The sequence below is a fragment of the Leopardus geoffroyi genome, chromosome A1 (assembly GCF_018350155.1).
Source record: "Leopardus geoffroyi isolate Oge1 chromosome A1, O.geoffroyi_Oge1_pat1.0, whole genome shotgun sequence".
Taxonomy (NCBI): domain Eukaryota; kingdom Metazoa; phylum Chordata; class Mammalia; order Carnivora; family Felidae; genus Leopardus; species Leopardus geoffroyi.
Genome location: NC_059326.1, coordinates 18855164 through 18873001, shown reverse-complemented (window position 1 = coordinate 18873001; position 17838 = coordinate 18855164). Strand labels below are relative to the sequence as shown.

General features: G+C 41.0%; 1 protein-coding gene across 1 annotated transcript in view; it reads left to right on the top strand.

Annotated features, from left to right (window-relative positions):
• Positions 1–17838, top strand: part of FOXO1 (forkhead box O1) — a 98364-nt gene that overhangs the window by 22643 nt on the left and 57883 nt on the right. The window lies entirely within an intron of this gene.

Genomic DNA, 17838 nt, shown 5'->3' with positions numbered 1-17838 from the left:
AATAATGATAGAGGGTTGTTGGGAGAACTAATTAATTCATTTGAAGTGCTTGAAGAATAGTGCCTGGTACATTGTCTGGACTCAAGAAATGCTGTTGTTTCTGATTGTTTAAGAGATGTGTTGTTTATTCAGCTTCTACTTGGTGCCAGATACAGTGCTAGGATTGTTGTAGAGATGTTCTTTTGTTCTCATGGCAACCGTTCCAAGTGAGTACTATCACCAGGAGACCCAGTTAGAAGAACTTGCCCAAGATTGTATAGCTTGTGGCAGTTGTAAATGGGTTTAACTGACCCACCTGATGTTTTTGTTTTTGTTTTTTTAGTTTTATTTGAGTAATCTCTATACCCAATGTGGGGCTCAAACTCACACCCCGAGGTTAATAAGAGTCTTCCTACTGAGTAGCCAGGTGCCTCCACCCCTCTGATGTTTAACTGACATTTTGCACAGACATGTGCTACTTTGGTCCTGAGATGCATATACTGGGTCCTTGGGAGGGGGCAGTAGTTGGGACATCCCGGTGGCCAGGACCACTCACACCCCTGAGAGTGGGTAGGGTAAACCCCCAGTGGAGGGTGAAAGATTGGCAGCCATCGTCCTCATCAGAGGGTGTGGCTGATGGCCAGAGGCCCTTCCTCCTCCCAATTGTGGAGGGCAGTGAGAGAAATAGAGTTAAAGCGGTTACCCAGACATTACATCTTCTAAATTGTCCTTGGTTTACAAATACTCTGTCAGATTGTCATAAAAATATTTTCATGATAGTTTTAACAGGGTATTTGTTCAAGGATTATAATAAACCTGATTACAGAAATGTCAGTAGTGTTTGATGAGCAGATTATGAAGCTGAGTAAAAAACTGGATTGTGGTGATTTCTTTTTTCTTTTTAAATGGCCTCGGTGGTGTATAAAAATACCTTTTCCTTGTTCCCATGGGTTGCAGAATTAAACTATAAATTAAGTCTTTAAATGTTGCCCTTTTGTATCAAAGTGCCTTTTATTAGAAACTTAATTGAATTTTTTGTAAATATTAGGAGCTTATAGTGTAATGGTTCTCCAGAGCTGCAGATACTTGGTAGCCTACAGAAAAGTTTTATCATCTTTAATTTACTCCTACTTTCTTCCTAGGAGGAATTGTGGAAACAGTGAAATGCGAACCACTCTTCCTAAACTTTTTGTTGTTGTTGTTGTTGTTGTTGTTAACATGGCATTAGGCTTTATGGTTTCTTGATTGAAGGCTCTTGTAAGCATTTCTGATGTCTAACACTTCATTTCAGGCGGATAGAACAACGCCATAAGGTAGATGATTTATATACTTAATTGGTTATGGTTCATGAATGTTGTGAGTTAGGTTTAGAGGCTTAGATTTTAGTGAATGGTGCTAAATTCACAATGAATTTGTAGAGGTTTCTTCTATTCTAGAAATTAAGACCAAAGCCACTTTTCTTAGTAATACTAGAGTGACTTATAAGTTGTACATTTTCTTTGCAGCTTCTTAGGTTTATGTTCAGTTTATTGAATGTCAGACTGCTCATTTATTAATGTCTAAGTGAGATTTGTTATTACCTATGTGATAAGACAATTATATGTGCACATATGTGGTTGTATAAACATGAACTAGTTAAATTGTGGAGTCTTCTCCTGCAGATTACTCCCAACATGGACCAAGGCTTTGTGATGTCATTGGGAAAACTCTCAGGGGACTTTGTCCTGGGTAGTTTTATTAGAAAAGTGGAGCTTTTATACATTTTGCTGTCAAATCATATAGCTGGTACATCCAGCCTTGTTATCCTGTCCCATACCTATCTCTCATGTGGGCAAATAGTTTGATGTTGAAGAGCTATTGTCAAATCCTAGATTGTAAAGGAAACTTTTCCTAATTAAGTCTCCAATCTTAATACAGTGAGTGTTTTACTTGGTACAGTACTTTTGCAACTTTATTTTTATGACCCTAGGTGCTTGGCATAATACATACAGTAGGCATTTCCACTGATGTACATATACCTGTGCTATTGTTACCTGATTGTAAGGAGCCTTGTGAATTCTTTCCTTTTCCACTCGAGAGTTACTCTGACTTGATTTTCTTTTAGGTATGGAATGGATGGACATCCACATTCATATTTTTTCATAATAGCTTTATTGAGTTATAATCCACATAGTGTACAGTTAACCCATTTAAAGAGTACAATTCAATGATTTTTATTATATCCACAGAATTGTGTAACCATGACTATAATTATTTTTAGAACATTTTCATCACCCCCCCCCCCCCCCCAAAAAAAACCAAACTATAACCGTTGCCAGTTACTTGCCTCCTACCTTCCAGCCCTAAGCCACTAACTATCTGCTTTGTGTCTTTACGGACTTTGTTATTCTGGACATTTCATATAAATAGAATCATATAATATGCAACCTTTTGTGACTGGCTTTCACTTGACATAACATTTTCAAGGTTCATCCATGTTGTAGCATGTGCTAGTACCTTATTCCTTTTTACGGCCAGATAGGATTCTGTTGTAGGGATATGCTGCTTTTTATTTATCTATCAGTTGCTGGACCTTTGGGTTGTTTGCAGTTTTTGATGATTATGAATAATCTGTGGTCATGTACAGTTTTTTTTGTGTGTGGACACATATTTTCATTTTCTTGGCTTGGATATATACCTAGGAGTCAGATTGCGGGGTCAATTGGTAATCCTTTTTTAATCTTTTGAGGCACTGCCAAACTTTTTTTTTTTTTTTTTTTTTTTTTTTTTGAGAGAGAGCGAGACCATGCGTGAGCTGGGGAGAGGGGCAGAGGGAAAGCAAGAATCTTAAGCAGGCTCCACGCTCAGGGTGGAGCCTGATGCGGGTTCCATCCCATAACCCCTGGGATCATGACCTGAGCTGAAATCAGGAGTCAGACGCTTGACCAACTGAGCCACCCAAGTACCTCAAGGCACCGCAAAACTTTTCCAAAATGGCTGTACCGTTTTACATCCCTACAAAGAGGGTATGAGGATTCTAATTCCTCTATATCCTCGATACTTGTTACTGTGTTTCTAGCCATCCTAGTGGATATGAAGTGGTATCTCATTGTGGTTTTGTTTTCCATTTTTCTGATGGTGAATGTTGTTAAGCATCTTTTCATGTGCTTATTGCCCATTTGTATATCTTGTTTGGAGAAATGTCTATTCAGATCCTTTACCCATTTTTTTTTTTTTTTTTTTTTTAAGTAGGCTCTGTGCTCAACCTCAACATGGGCTTGAACTCGTAATCTCTAGATCAAGAGTCCCGTGCTCTACCAACTGAGTCATCCGGGCACCCCTCCTTTACCCATTTTAAAATTGTGTTATTTGGGGCCCTGGGTGGCTCAGTCAGTGGAGTGTGTGACTCCATCTCAGGGTTGTGGGTTCAAGCCCTATGTTAGGTGTGGAGATTACTTAAAAATAAAATCTTAAATAAATTGTTATTTATGTTTATTTTTATTTTTTTTAGTTTTTTAAGGTTTATTTATTTTTGACCGAGTGAGACACAGAGCGTGAGCTGGGGAGGGGCAGAGAGAGAGGGAGACACAGAATCTGAAACAGGCTCCAGGCTCTGAGCTGTCAGCCCAGAGCTCGACGTGGGGCTCGAACTCACAGACTGCGAGATCATGACCTGAGCTGAAGTCAGATGCTCAACCAACTGAGCCGCCCAGGCGCCCCATTTATGTTTTGTTCTTGAGATTTAAGGTTTTTTATTTAACCTGGATACAAATCCCTTATCATGTATATGATCTGCAAATAATTTCTCCCATTCTGTGGATTGTCTTTTCACTTTCTTAGTGTTTTTTTTCTTTTATTTTTTTAAATTGCGGTACACTACACGTAAACTTAACCACCTTAACCATTTTTAAGCGTATATAGTTCCTTGGCATTCAGTATTGTCACACTGTTGTGTAGCCATCACCACCGTCCGTCTCCAGTATTCTTGTCATCTTGCAAAACTGAACATTGAATGTAACCCCCAACCTTCCTTCCTCCTAGCCCCTGTCAACTACCATTCTACTTTGTGTCTTTGAATTTGACTGCTCTGTGCACCTCACTAGGGGAATCGTACGGCTGTCCTTTTGTGACTGGCTTATTTCACTTAACATAATGTCTTCAAGCACATACTGTAGCATGTAATAGAATGTGCTTTTTTAAATGCTGAATAATAATCCCTTGCGTGTATATACCCCATTTCCATTCATCTGCCAAGGGACACTTGGGTTGCTCCCAGTTTTTGCTACTGTGAATAATGCTGCCACGAACGGGGATCGTAGAGGGGATAGTGGTGTTCTTTGAATTACGAGTTTTAAGAAGTTTTTGATGGGATCCAATTTATGTTTTTTTTTCTTTTGTTGCTTATACGCTTGGTGTTGTGTCTAAGAAACTATTGCCTATTCCAAGGTCGCAAGGATCCCTACTTGTGTTTTCTTCTACGAGTTGAATGGCATTAGTTCTTACATTTAGGTGTTTGACCTTTTGAGTGAAGCCATATTCATGTTTTGTGGACTGGTGGCTCTCAGCGTGTCCTCCGGTGGTTCGGTCTGCTTCGGTTCCGCTGCGAGGTTGGCGCTTAAAAGCCTGTGGCAGGGAGCCCTTCACCCCGGTGCTGCCTCCCCCGCCTCCTCCTCCTCCGTGGACTCCGAGCCGCCCTCTCTTGGCCCCAGAGGAGTGGGAACTCTGGAGCAAAGACTCGGGCAGTTAATTAATTTGCATCCTCTTCATTTTTCCTTATTCATCATAATGGCTTCATTCTTTCTCACTCATCTATCTCCACAGCGTAATTTATGTCAGGCAGAGAAGTCCCCCTCAGCGAGCCTCTTTGGGAATCGGAAGTCACACCTGTGTGGCGGCATTGTCCCTTTTGTTCTCTTCTGAACCACACTCTAGCTGAATGCTGTGTGCCGGGAGGGGAGCTTAGTGTGGTATCTCAAGGCAGTTTCCCTCCCATTTAAGAAATTTGAAAGATTTAAACACATAAAATGACAGAGTGGTGTTGCCAAAGCGTGTAGCCTTCACAGTACCTCAAGGAAAAATTAGATTGTTTTCTTGTTTACCAGACCAATCATTAGATGACAGGCCTTTTCCTGGTTTTTCTAGTATTGTCAAGTAAGTTTTGCTCTTTAGTAGGAACAAAAACAAAACAGCCCAGACTGTGTTGAAGGATTCCCCTTGCCTTGGGTGTGTATAAACTACATGCAGATTTTCGGTATAATCAGAGAATCTCAGGGTTTCAGTTCCCCTTGCTGTTAAATTAATAGTGCTTGAATTCCTAGAACAAAATGCCTAGCATTTTGGGAGGTCTGGGGTTCCTGGTTCACCTAATTATGTTTTAAAACCTCCTTCTCTTAATTTTTGGAGGTAGAAAGGTAGGAGGTATTACCAGTTTTTAAAACAATTTTTTTTTAATGTTTATTTTCTAGAGAGAGCACAAGCCGGGGAGGGGCAGAGGGCAAAGGGACAGAGGATCCAAAGTGGGCTCCATACTGACAGCAGTGAGTCCGATATGGGGCTCGAACTCATGAACTGTGAGATCACGACCTGAGCCGTAGTCCGATGTTCAACCCGCTGAGCCACCCAGGAACCCCACTGTTATCAGTTTTTTTTTTTTTTTTTTTTTAAAACATTTATTTATTTTGAGACAGAGAGCACAAGCAGTGCTTAAGAAACAGGAGATCATGACCTGAGTCGAAATCAAGAGTTGGACACTTAACCAACTGAGTCACCTAGGCACCCCTATCATTTTTTTTTTTTAATTAAAGTTTATTTATTTTGAGAGAGAAAGAGTGTGAGCAGGGGAGGGAGAGAGAGAGAGAAAGAGAGAATCCCAAGCAGGCTCTGCACAAGCCCGATGTGGGGCTCAAACTCACAAACATGAGATCATGATCCGAGCCGAAACCAAGAGTCAGAGGCTCAACCAACTGAGCCACTCAGGGGCTCCTTATCAATTTTATTTTTAAGTGGTAAGCACTATTTAGTAAGTTAAACATACTAAACGTGACCTAACTAAAGGCTGTTCTCACACTACATACTGACAGCCTGAGTGCTGAGCATGAGAAAAGCATAAACCCGCTACGTGTTTCTGGAGCCTTCCTGATCACCAGTTCCTATCTGCCTTCTAGGTCCTCTGGTTTCAGAATGATGTATGCTCACTGCACCAGCACTCATTGAATCACCCTGAATCCTATGTCTGTAGCTTCCTCTTACAGAACACAGTGCCCCGGGAGAGTCATGTGGAGCCAGTGCCCTGTAGGGAAACTGGGTCTGTGGTCTCTTCCCAGGCTTTAGCTGTGGCCCACAGCCCAATATGTGAAAGGAGGGCCTCTGGTGGGTGGGCCCCACACCCAGCCTGGTCTCTGCAGACTGTGCATGAAGTCGTAGGCAGCTTAGAACTATAACCACTCATTGCCACTTACTGGCTGCACCTCTTAAGTGATTACAGTCTAATAATCACTGTAGTTTGTGTGTTAGTGGCCTCAGATATTGAGCTCTTGGAAGCACACAGCCGGCACATAAAGATGAGGTTGTTACACTTGTTTGCATAGGTGTATCTCCTTCAGGAGGTGCACTTGGATGAATGTGGTAGACTGTAGGTGGCCTCGCAAAGTATCTGTGACAGTACTGTCTGAATTCAGGGGGGAGGGGAGTCTGTTTCCAAGCAGGTGCCTGGGGGGAAACTTGGGGAAGAAGGTCGAGCCTGCAGGGCTTTAGATGCGTCGAGGTAATGGCACTCAACTCTGTTATTTTGTATTATTTCAGTTTACGCAGTACTGTCATACTTTCCTCCTCAGTTACTTGGACCTCAATCGCCCTGCCAGTTCCCTTCTGCATCTTGTCAGCAGGTGACCCTAATCTCTGTTTCACAGATGAGGGACTGGGCTTCTCATTGAGCACTTGATACAGCTTAGATTTTAGGTGATCTGATGCAGTTTAGACTTTTTAAATTTTATTTATTTATTTACTTACTGTTGGTGCAGCTTAGATTTGAACTGACTTGATACAGATTTGAGTCTAGCCTGCGTGAGTCCAAATTCTCTTAATCCTTTTCCAGGAAATAGTAGTAGAATGAACAAAGAGAAGAAAGACAAGCTCAGATAATACAGTGAGTTCTTCAGGAGTGTGGGAAAGAGGGGTGAAGAGTGCAGGGACAAGAGGGCCACACGGTTACAAGGTGTGTTAAGACAGGTTGTCAGAGAGCCTATGAACACTGAAACCCTCAGAAGGCTTCCAGTGTGTGTGTTGTTAAGAAACCGCTTTCTGAGGTATAACTCACAGGCATAAACTGCATTTATTTTAAGTACACAATTTGATAGGTTTTGATACGTACATACACACTTATGAAACATTACCACAATCAAGATAATGAACGTTATCTATCACTGAAAAACTTCCTTATGCACCTTCAAAGGGCTTTAAAAAATGTTTTTTTTTTTTAATTTGGAAATATTTTAAAAATGTAAGCTTAAAAATATAAAGAATTTCTGTGTACACTTTATCCAGATGCATCAATTTTTAACATTTGCTTGCATTCTTATGGATCTGTGCATTTGTATGTGTGTATTTATATGGGCATACGTTTTATACATACAAACATTTTCCCCTAACCTGTTCCGGAGTAGCTTATATAAATGGTGTTGGCTTCTTGGCTTCATCCCTTCATGTTGCAGGGTATATTTCCAAAGAACAAGAGTAGTCTCCTACGTAACAGTGGTACAGCTAGCACATTTAGGGAACTTACCATTTTGTCTCCCTGTTTTATTTAAACAATTAAAAGAAAAATGTTTTTAACGTTTATTTATTTCTGAGAGACAGAGCACGAGTTGGGGAGAGGGCCGAGAGAGAGAGGGAGACAAAATCTGAAGCAGGCTCCAGGCTTTGAGCTGTTAGCACAGAGCCCAATGCAAGGCTTGAACTCAAAAACTGAGATCATGACCTGAGCTGAAGTCAGACGCTTAACCAGCTGAGCCACCCAGGCGCCCCCCCCCTTTTAAATTTTTTAATGTTTATTTTACTTATTTTCTTTAGATTTTTTTTTTAAAGTAATCTCTACCCCCAGTGTGGGGCTTGAACTCATGACCCCGAGATCAAGAGTTGCATGCTCTATGGACTGAGCCAGGTGTCTTCCCAAATTTAACATTAACATGGTGCTTTTTATCCCATTTTTAAATTCCATGTTCCTTTTTGTCAGCTTCCCAGTAACATCTTTAATAGCAGTTTTCTTTTTCTCCTGGTACAGGATCCAGTGAAAGGTCCCACAGTGCTTTTAGGTATTCCCTTTCTTCAGTCCCCTTTGATCGGAACAGTTCCTCAATTTTCATCTTTCATGCAATTGACAATTTGAAAGAACACACAGTGGCTAGTTTAGAGAATGTCAGAGGTTTTTGAGCAGGTCGTTGAAGTGATTCCTCAGGGCTCAGGGAAGATGAACACACAAGGTTCAGGGGTGATAGAGAGACGGTCTGGGGCAGCGGCCTTGTTGCTGTGATTTCAAGAGGTCTAAGTTAGGGTGGAGGAAATGCTAATAGAATTGCTTGGCTGTGGTTGGAACTGGGGAAGAGCAGAGGAGATTGCAGGGTTCTGGAAACACTTCATGATCTAGCAAATTGAAATAAAGAGGAGGGAGGAGTAAAGAAAGATTGGGCAAGGGCAGGTTCATGTCCCCAAGTCATATATATGCATTTCTTAATTCTTGACGTCATATGCCTCTGGCAGGTGCTAACTTTGTGTAGAAAGATTTGGTTGTGAAATGTTAGGGGCTTTGAACCTTGTGGCCAGATAGATAGAAGATAGAAGTTTGTTGCACGAAGGGCAGTTGCTAGTGAAGTCCCCCTTGGGTGCCTGTTGACAGCTGGTAGCCCTCCATCTTTGGATGGAGGGAAGTTTGCTGCCTGAAAGGAATCAAGGCTAATGTCATCTTGGGTGGCAGAGTCTGGCTACCTAGTTTTAGGGAAGTTCATGTCTGCCATGAAACTAGGCATCTTTCCACAACTCAGAAAAGAGACATTTGGAAGGGAGAGAGGTGTAGGTGGAGTTTACAACTTTGTTATATAGCCTAGTTTTTATTTCTCTGGGTATTTAATAGTTCACTAAGTACAAGGAGTTAACTTCTGGGTCTTCTGTATAGTTGAATCCAGAAAACTTGGGAATCTAAACTGACATGGGAGGCACTGGGCTGGTTCAGTTGGCAGAACGTGTGACTCTTGATATTGGGGTCATGAGTTCGAGCCCCATGTTGGGTGCAGAGATTATTTAAAAGAAAGTATTAAAACTGGCATGGAATTATTTTTATAACCCCTGGGATGCAAAGAACATTGTGCGGTTTGGGGCAGGAAATCTCTCACTGATAGCTTTAGAAACAGCATTACATTTTCAGTTTTGTAAAATGTTTATTGCTTTATACTAAACCATCATAACCACCTAAGTTCAGCAAACTTTGTCAGGAAGTTGGAAATGTCTTTTAAAGTTTTTACAATATTTTAAGTAGTGGGATTAGTTAAGAATACATCCTATTACTAGAATGTGTGCTGGTAGGATTTTTCTGTTACTCTGTTTCAGTAGAATACAAATGGCACTTGACATACGATGGTTTGACTTCTGATTTTCCAACACTACAATGGTGCAAAAGCGATACACATTCAGTAGAAACCCGTACTTTGAATTTTGACTTTGGATCTTTTCCCAGCTGGGCAGCAGTGGCTCCCAGTCAGCCACATGATTATGGGGCTAAACAATAGATACACTTATAATCATCTGTACCCATATGACCACTCTGTTTTTCACTTTCAGTACAATATTCAGTAAATTACATGAGATATTCAACACTTTATTTATTTATCAAAAAAATTTTTAATGTTTATTTATTTTTGAGAGAGACAGAGCTTGAGCAGGGGAGGGGCAGAGAGAGAGAGAGAGAGAGAGAGAGAGAGACAGACAGACAGACAGAATCCCAAGCAGACTTCAGGCTCTGAACTGTCAGCACAGAGCCTGACACAGGTCTCAAACCCATGAACTGTGAGATCATGACCTGAGCCGAAGTTGGATGCTTAACCAACTGAGCCACCCGGGCGCCCATCTAGTCTTATCTTTGTAAGTGTTAATGGTGGGAAATTGTGGGCACCTATTGAGCAATAAGTCAGAGTTTGCTGGATTTGTTGGGAAAGTAATCTATTAGCACTGGAGACCACAAGCAGTATAAATTGTTGATAATATATTTATTTTATTTAAGTAGGAAGGAGATCCTTTGAGTTAGAGTTTTTAGATGACACGTTGCATATTTAATCATTAGTATGTTTGTGCCCTGCCAAATTGGTTCTAGATCATAATAGTTTAGCAATATGCCACATGTATGGTATTCGTGCTAATGTTTTTATTTTCTTTTTGTTTTTTTTTTTTTTTTTTTTTTTGAGACAGAGAGAGACAGAGCATGAACTGGGGAGGGGCAGAGAGAGAGGGAGACACAGAATCGGAAGCAGGCTCCAGGCTCTGAGCCATCAGCCCAGAGCCTGACGCGGGGCTCGAACTCCCGGACCGCGAGATCGTGACCTGGCTGAAGTCGGATGCTTAACCGACTGCGCCACCCAGGCGCCCCATCTTTTTGTTTTTTTTTTTGAGTCCAGATTAATAATTATATTTTGTGTTTTCTTTCAATTCAGTGTGGTAATTCTGTTGCATTAAAGCGTTAAGCAGTTTTATCTTTACTAACAAACCGCTTAATCCCAGTAGATGGTACTTTAATGGCGTCTACTGACTTAAATCTATCCAGTCAAAACTTTATATATTACCAGACTTTTGTTACTTGCATATAGCATTTGAAACTTAGCTTTATAATTGGTTGGCAAAGGGCTTTAGGATATACACACAAATGTTTAATGTTGAAACTGCTCTTGTTAAATTTTCAACCTAAGAGATTGCCAGGAATACTGTTACATACATAAAAAACTATACATAACTCTTCAGTGAGCTAGTTATTTCCATTACTGAAACAATCCCATTGAAAGTTGTAATCATATTTTTTTTTAAAGTTTATTTATTTATTTTGAGAGAGAGAGAGAGAGCGCACTAGCGTGTGCGTTTGTGCCCACTTGGTGTGTGTGAGCGGAGAAGGGATAGTGCGAGAGGAAGAGAGAATTCCTACTGTCAGCAGGGAGCCTGACGTGGGGCTCGAACTCACGAACCTATGAGATCATGACCTGAGCCAAAACCAAGCGCCAGATGCTCAGGTGACTGAGCCACCCAGGTGCCCCTGTAATTCTATATCCTTTCACAGGTTTACAAAAAGCTATTAGATGGGGAGCATGGGTAATTCCAACATTATATGTATATATGCTATATAGCATTTTAGTCTGTAGCTCCATCCATGTTGTTTCATGTGGGAGGATTGCATTCTTTTCTGCGGCTGAATAATATTCCATTACACACACACACACACACACACACACACACACACACACCCCACACATTTTCAACTACTCATTTATTGACGGACACTTAGGCTGTTTCCATACTTTGGCTATGTAAATAATGCTGCAATAAACATATGTATCCCTTTGGAGTAGTGTTTTTGTATTTTTTAAGTAAATACCCAGTAGTGTGATTGCTGGGTTATAGGGTAGTTCTATTTTTAATTTTTTGAGGAACCTCCAGACTGTTTTCCAAAGTGACTGTATCAGTTTGCATTCTATCAACAGTGCACGAGGGTTCCTTTTTCTCTCCATCCTCACCAACACTTGTTGTTTCTTGTGGGTTTTTTTAATTAAAAAAAAATTTTTTTTTTAATGTTTTTGAGAGGGTGGGGAGGGGCAGAGAGAGAAGGAGATGCAGCATTCGAAGCAGGCTGCAGGCTCTGGGCTGTCACCACAGAGCCCTATGTGGGGCTTGAACCCACAAACTGTGAGATTACGACCTGAGCTGAAGTCAGATGCTTAACTGACTGAGCCACCCAGGCGCCTGTGTTTCTTGTGTTTTTGATTTCATTGCCAGTAGCTTTGATCGCACTACTAACCTGCTTTCTGTGGATGACACTATCGGGCTGCAATGTGGTGACAATTCCCAGGTGCATGAAATCTTAGACTTGAGATTAGGTTATATCTCCTTTCAGCATCTCCTGTGGAGATGTGGGACTTCTTTGCAGTATTGGCCTCCATTTCTTTCATGGGATGCACTTTCATTTATCACTGTCCTTTTTAGATCGTGCTAATAAAGAGCTCAGCTATCCTCTAGCTATGACGTGGCCAGTTCTGAGCACAATACGATTTTAATTTTCTGTGATCTCAAAACTATACTTGGGTTAATGCAGCCTAAGACCCTGACAGCTTGTTGAGTATCTGTATCACTGTGATGGTTCATTTGAAGCCTGCAGTCAGCAAACGTTTCTGTTACCTACCTCTTTGTTTTATAATTCTGTTGAACTTTCAATTTCATCTTGATTTTTAACCCAGCGTTCTAACTTGTCAGTGTAATTTAATTCTATTGTTGATTTTCTGGCTGGTCTCATTTTGCTTCTTGTCAGGTTGGCTGCTCTGCCTTCTCTGGGTTATCATGGTATACACACAGATGGAGAAAAGGTTTATTAATAAGGGCAACAGTAAAAAAAAAAAAAACAAAAACTAATGCTCCACAGTGATCCTCAGGGTCACTTGAAAAAGCCTGTGTTCATGGAGTGGCCTACCAATGGATTAATGTTTTACGGTCATGTTTTTGGTGGTTGGAAAAATGTATTTCAATATGATTGTGTTATTTTTCAGAAGTCGGTTTCCCATTTTCGTTGTTCCTTTTCCCCTTTCCCCTACATTTCATTGTTTTTTTTTAATTTTCCCATTGGAGGATTCAAGGAAAGGTGAATAAATGCAAATTAGGTTGTTTGTTTTGATTTAGTAGTACTCTTGATAAAAGATATTCTCTCAGTTGAGAATTTGTGTAAATGTGTTAACCATTAGCATACTTAAAGCCAAATAAAATGATTGACATAGGCTTAAACCTCTGAATCTAACCCTGGATGCAGAGAATGCCGTGGGGAGTCTCCCCCTAAGTGGAGATTATTAATGTGCAGAGCATCCTTCCCCCTCCCGCACTTACAGCTCTAATAGTTCTTGGGGAATGGGTAAGATAGGATTAAACTGGGAAATAATTTGCAAAGGGTTGAAGCTTTTCAGTAGTAATAATAAAAAGCTAATTTTTTGTTTTGTTTTTTTAATCGCTTTGTATGTTTGGCAAAGAACTATGCGCTTTATGTGTATTATTTTCTTTAATCATTATATAATCCTGAAGTAACTACCTGCTATTTACCCTGTTTTGTAGTTGAGGAAATGGGTTTAGGGAATAGTGGATTTAGGCAGAATTGGCAGAAGATACGGTGATTTTGTTTAGGTATCTTTGATTTGGGAAAGGCAGATTTAGATTTGCCTTTTGCCAGAAAAGAAACTTCATGGGTGAGCTGGTATTCAGGAGTTCTGTATCTCAAGGGTGTCATGGTGAGACTTAGCCATTTCAGAGTTGTTGGTTTTGTTTTGTTTTGTTTTGTGTTTTAATAAACACCCTCTTTGTAAGTGTACCATTTTCCCACAGTTGTGAAATTTGAGATTTTAATTTTAGAATGAAGGAAAAGTCTTTAATGGAATATGGGCTGTTCTATAAAGAGACAAATGTCATGCTCATTAATGAGGATACAAATCTTTTATAATACCATATACAAATAATTATGTAATGCTATTCAATAATATTGAACAACTGCCAGTCTCACAGAGTGCTTCAGGGTTTTAAGGATTTGGAAGAACCCTGTTTTTTCCTACTGCTTTCTACTGCTGGAATGCCAATAGAAGTAAAAATTGAGCTTAAGTATAGACGAGCTAATGAGATGGCTGCTTTTTAGTGCTTATTTTGTACTAGATGGTAAGGGCATATCTAATTCTAACTCTTAGTCAAGCCATATAAAGTAGATGATGTCAGTATTGCCCTTCCTTAAAGTGGAAATCAAGGCTTAGGTATTTCAGGCAGTAATGTGGTTAATAAAAAGGACAAGCTGGAATCACATCCAGGCCAGCCTCCAAAGCTCTTAGTTTCAAGTGTTATACCGTCTTCAGTTTTGTAACTCTGGTCTTCAGTAAAATGACAAGTTCTATTCTCTCTGCCTTCATCATCCAGTTGAGCAAAATCACCCACCAAAACATAATCCTGCAACATGGAACACAGCTCTTGGGAGCTTAGAAGAATGAAGAGCTTTTATTTTGTTATGAAGTGGTGTTTATACTTGTACGTTTAACGTTCTTAATTCTTGAACTTGTCTGGAAGAAATACCTGGAAATGTGGATGTTGTCATTTTGACAGTCGTTTAACACATTGGTCTCTATTTTTTCCGTGAAAGAATGAGGCTGAAGTGGTGTTATTTGTTCAGTGGCCCAAAGTGTGTGAGACGTCTAGACCTCTTCATTTCTCGTTCATGGTAGTTTTAGGCTTATACTCTAGAGCTCTCATTCTCTCCAGATCATTTCAAATATGTCATTTGTTGTGCCGTATATGGCGTAGAATACCCATGCTTTCATCGCTTAGGAAACTCTGAAATTAAATTTTAATTTCTTAGTCATTCAGCATTATTACTGGACTCTTCTATTTTCAGATCATGGTTTCTTTTCCTCCTAACCACTCATTTGATATTTTTTCTCTTGTTCCTTCATCCAAATATAAGTGAGGACAGCAGAGATGCTGGCCTGTTGAGGCTTCAGTACTGTGGCTCTGTTGTCTGTACTGACTGGGGCTATATTTCCCATCTGGCCCTTGGATACCAGGAACATGTTATTTGGTCTTCTTTTCTGTCCAAAGAGTCTGAGGTCTGCATGATGTCCCCTTTCCTTTTAGTTGTACCCTTAGGGTATTCTTAGTACCCTTTCACCTTTCTATTCCCTTATTCATTAGGGATAGACTGTTCCCTAAAATACAGTTTCGCTTCCTATTATCCCATTTGGATTCCATGTAGAGATTTTAATTGAAGTGTCCAATGCAAAGATGAGTACTTTTGTATATATAATATTTTAAAAGTCTGTTTAGGTTTTTTATTATTTATTTATTATATTTTATTTATTTATTTATTTTTTTAATTTTTTTTTTTCAACGTTTATTTATTTTTGGGACAGAGAGAGACAGAGCATGAACGGGGGAGGGGCAGAGAGAGAGGGAGACACAGAATCGGAAACAGGCTCCAGGCTCTGAGCCATCAGCCCAGAGCCTGACGCGGGGCTCGAACTCCCGGACCGCGAGATCGTGACCTGGCTGAAGTCGGACGCTTAACCGACTGCACCACCCAGGCGCCCCTATTTATTATATTTTAAAAGTTTATTTTTGAGAGAGAGAGAGAGAGAGAGAGAGAGAGAGTGCATGAGTGAGTGGGGGTGGGGCAGAGAGTGGGACAGAGGATCCGAGGCAGGCTCTGTGCTGACAGCAGACAGCAGACAGCCTGGGAGACTGGAACTCATGAACCACTAGATCATGATCTGAGCCAAAGTTGGACACTTAACCAGCTGAGCCATCCATGCGCCCCTGCCTAATTTTTAAGAAAAATTTTTTTAATATTTATTTGTTTTTGAGACAATGCGAGAGACAGAGTGCAAGCAGTGGAGGGGCAGACCGAGGGAGACACAGAATCTGAAGCGGGCTCCAGTCCAGAGCCCGATGCGGGGCTCGAACTCAAGAACCGTGAGATCATGACCTGAGCTGAAGTCGGATGCTTAACCGACTGAGCCACTCAGGCGCCCCTGAAGTTTTTTTAATATTTAAAGTGATTTGGATTCGGCAAGGTAGGTAGGGAATGTCTGTGTATGTGTTTGCGTGTTAGGGCAGGCACTCTAGAACAGAAGGGGTATAACTTGAAAAAAGAACACCTAAAAAACTCGGAATTTGTCTTGTGTTTCCTGTAACAGTTGAGCAACCAGTACCAGTGAATTGCAGTTGGAACTGGAGGTTAGTTGCTGCTTTTTCCACATATTTCCTCTGCCTCCAGACCCCACCCGGACTACCAAGTAATGCCAGTTTATTATTTTCATTCCTCGGGTCTCTTTTAGGTCTTCATTTTACTGTGTTTTTTTACCCTTGTGCCCACCCTGACTCACTGATCTGCTCTGTCCTTAGCACAGAGGCAAAGCTTCATTCATCTCTCCCCTCTGTACTGCAGGCTCCTATGTGGTAGCTTCTAACGTTTACCTCTTACAATAAATAATATTCCCTGTCATACCCTTTTTGTACCATCCAGTGTCTCTCCATTACGAAATGTCCTTTCTGCTACTCCTACCTATGATTTTACTGATAGACTTCTTGTCCTAACCCATGTGTATTTTGCTTTCTTCATCTGAATTTTTTTTTCCCTTAGTCTTCATTAGACCTACATTCTTTCATCCTCAAGACTCATTTCCTTCGCAAGAACTTTCTAGAGGTACCTGTTTTGATTCTTGTCTTTTTATCAATATTTCCATCTCTCTCCTTCATACTTCTTCAAACATTAGAGTCTTTGTAGAGCTCTCTGAGAGAATTCAGCATGGTCTGCTAAAGATATTTGTGTTCCATTCAAGTAAATATTCCAACTAATACTTTTGAATTCAGAAAGAAGACCTTTTTCCTTTCCCTCTCCACCCCACGTGCAATTTTATTAGCCAATTCTGCCCTCTCTACCTTCAAAATATGTTGAGATTTCCTTCCACTTTTCCTCCTCTACTGCTGGCCCCTGGTCCAAGTGGTATGATTTCTCACCAGTTGCTTGTTGTGTCTCCTAACTGGGTTCCCGCTTCCGCCTTTGCTTCCCATCAGCCTGGCTGCCTCAGTTGGTAGAGCACGCAACTCTTGATGTAGGGGTTGTAAGTTCAAGCCCCATGTTGGGTGTAGAGATTAATCAAATCTTTAAAAAAAAAAGCTGAGATTCCTCCAGTGACGTATGGGGCTCCGATGGCCTGACCCCCCAGTCATTTCTCTGACCTCATATCCCTCCCCTTGGTATCCTTCTGATCACACTGACCTCCTTACAGGCCAAGCATCCTTCTGCCCCAGAACTTTGGCACTGTCCTTTGCCTCTGTAACTCTCTTCTCCAGGTGTCTGAACGGCCGACTTCTTTACCTCACCTTTGTTACTCAGATGTCCTCCTTTCTGTGTGACTTTCCCTGACCACTTTGTTGATAATTGTAATCTCCCCCATCCCCAGTACATTCCCCACCATTTTCCTCTCTCCTTTATTTTTCATTGTGACATTTATTGCCACCTGACCTACTGCGTGTATTCTGCTTGTCTGTCTCCCCTCTAGAGCTTGGGCTCCATGAAGGCAAGCATTTTCTGTTACATTCATTCCTTTGAACCCAGGACATAGTTGGTGCCCAGCAACTGTTTATTGCATGAGTATACTTTTCCTATACCTCTGAATTCACTATGTGCCTTCTACCTTACTGGGGTAATTGGGGTGGTCATTGGGAACATCCACCTTTTCTGTGTCATAAGGCTTTTGAAACCCCTCTTTTCAGCTGTGTACCGATTGGTCTCCTAGCTCCTTAAAACTGGTCTTCAAGCTAGGAAGGAATGCGGTTCTCAGGAGAACCTGTATAAACAGGGTATACAGGTTGAATAACTGACCTTATTTTGTACAGAGTTTAAATCTAGCAAGCTCCCCATGAGGGCCTGAGAGGGTCTCTGTGTCTGTAGATTAGTTTTCGACTTGCGTCATTTTCTTTCTGCCCTGACTTTCTGGTTTAATGTTGTCCAGATAGTCTGTTTTCTGCAGGAAGGCCGGCCGGCAGAAAAGAGGGTATTGCCACCATACTTGGCAGTGTTTCTCAGCCAAGGGGCCTGGGGCCTGGGGCTTCTGCCGAGTG